Genomic DNA, 2,093 nt, shown 5'->3' with positions numbered 1-2,093 from the left:
AAAGAGTCACGGTCGGTCTCGCTCCGCGTGTACTTGGCGCGAGACACTACCGTGTCTCTTGATAATTTGTAAAAAAAAACATTTGTTAAAGCGTAGTTATTATTCAATATACCTATACCATTACATTGTTACAGATTATTCTTGGTGCATATCGATTCGAAGCAAGATATTCATGCGACCGTCATTTATGCAGGACCTGAGGTCACTGCCTCGTCGATCGAGTTTAACAAAAATCCCATTCTAATCCTGGGTAACAACGGTAATTTAAAATCGATCCTACCGTACGATTCTGTCAGAGTGAACTCCAAATGGAGAAAATGGTAAGCTTAACGAGTCACTGACGAACCAGCATTGACGCTAAATCGTTGGTCTTACAACTGACTGTATTTTTTATAGCTCTTATTTGACGACCTTAAGGACCGTGGATGAGATCGGCGTATCCTTCCTGACAGAGTGCGAGTGTTACTTAGGCGAGATCGTTTTGGAGAGCACGAGAGTTTCGTGACCGGCTTTACAGTTACATTAAGATTCCGCGCGAGAGCGAGACAGTTGCGCATAGTAAACGTATTACGTCATGATAAAAGCATATCACAAAGTCCTTGGATTGCGTACAGAACCGCTCCTTAACGATTACACCTTATAGATGCCCTTCCTCGCCTGCTCCTCCTCCTCCTTCTCGTTTCTGCCGATTGAGAGTCACTTGGGTGAAAGGCGCGCGTAAACTGTTCCGCGATAGACCAATCGTTCGATTTTATTAGACCACTCCGGCATTCTACCGAGGGATCAGGTGCGAAGTTGTACTACGACTAAAAACATTCCTGCGACAATGTCGATGATAAAAACAAAATTGCTCGCCTGTGGCAAGCATTTATCCACGGTATTCAATGGGCGAAGATGACATCTTTGACATCTTAAGTAATTCGTTAGCTTAACGAGACTTCTATTACAAGGATATCTGCATTCTTCGATATAGCAAAACGCATGCCGCAACGGCACGGCGGATGCGAATTCTGTTACAGCCACTTAGACGCGGTCAACTTCTTTACACCGGATATTACAAATCATCGGCATTTGCGCACTCGCACGGTTAAACGAATGGTATTTGTGCCCAAAGGTGGGCATGCAGCCACGCGTATTTGATATATGCATTGTAATCAATGTGTCGCCTACTGAGAAGATGAGACGTACATATATTTAATTGCATTGAGACCCTCCGGTGCTGTGCAATCAAGTCGCCGACGCTTTCCAACTTTACTCATTGTCAGTTAACGACGTGCATCCACAATATGTTCTTGCGAATTTCTTAAATCTATCGCGGGGAATTCTGTGAATCGATTTTCTCGTTAAAAATTCAAGAAAAAGGATTTTATTCACGTATATGCAATGCGTCGTGTATAAATTTTGCGCTTTTTAATTTGCATTAATATAAAAGAATTCTTTATTACACACAACGCGATTTATTATTTTCATGCTACAGTAACTTCATTTTCTCTGTTGAATATTCCCACGTATATTGTTACAAAATCTCGAATACTCGTTCGTTCGCGTAAAGATACACGGGGCAATCTCGCGCTGCGCGTGTGCTTTTGACGCGAGACACTATCGTGTGTCTTGATATTTTTAAATATATTTCTAAATATATTTTAATTAACGTGTATCGTTATATATTTTTAAGTATATTTTAAAATGTATATATGTGTGTATTTATTCCCGATATATTGGATATCCTCTCGCTTTTTTATTCTCTCTCTCTCTCTCTCTCTCTCTCTCTCTCTCTCTCTCTCTCCCCCTCTCTCTCTCTCTCCCCGTATATAAGTGCAAGCACGCACGGACGTGCACACATACGATAAAAAGGGAGAAAAGTGTTTGTTTATCGTGCAGAGCGTATCGAATGTTTGAAGAACGATGCGGAAGACTGCCGCAAAGCATTATATCAAGTCGATCTAGAATTCTAGAACGCAAAGAATTTAATATACTTGGTTTCCCTCGTGATTTCACTTATTTTTCATGCCATAAAATTATATCTACTTTTTATTTTTTTCTTTTGTGGAAGATTAATTGTTAGACAAAGAAATATCTTTCAGAGAAAGACT

General features: G+C 40.4%; 1 long non-coding RNA gene across 1 annotated transcript; it reads left to right on the top strand.

The window, feature by feature from the left end:
* Positions 1-119: 119 nt before the first annotated feature.
* On the top strand, positions 120-1,691 carry LOC139816031 (uncharacterized). Its single transcript, XR_011732901.1, has 2 exons — positions 120-320; positions 397-1,691. It is a non-coding gene; the product is annotated as an uncharacterized lncRNA (long non-coding RNA).
* The last annotated feature ends 402 nt before the right edge of the window (positions 1,692-2,093 follow it).

The sequence above is a fragment of the Temnothorax longispinosus genome, chromosome 7 (assembly GCF_030848805.1).
Source record: "Temnothorax longispinosus isolate EJ_2023e chromosome 7, Tlon_JGU_v1, whole genome shotgun sequence".
Lineage (NCBI taxonomy): Eukaryota > Metazoa > Arthropoda > Insecta > Hymenoptera > Formicidae > Temnothorax > Temnothorax longispinosus.
This window is presented reverse-complemented; position numbering and strand designations above follow the sequence as displayed.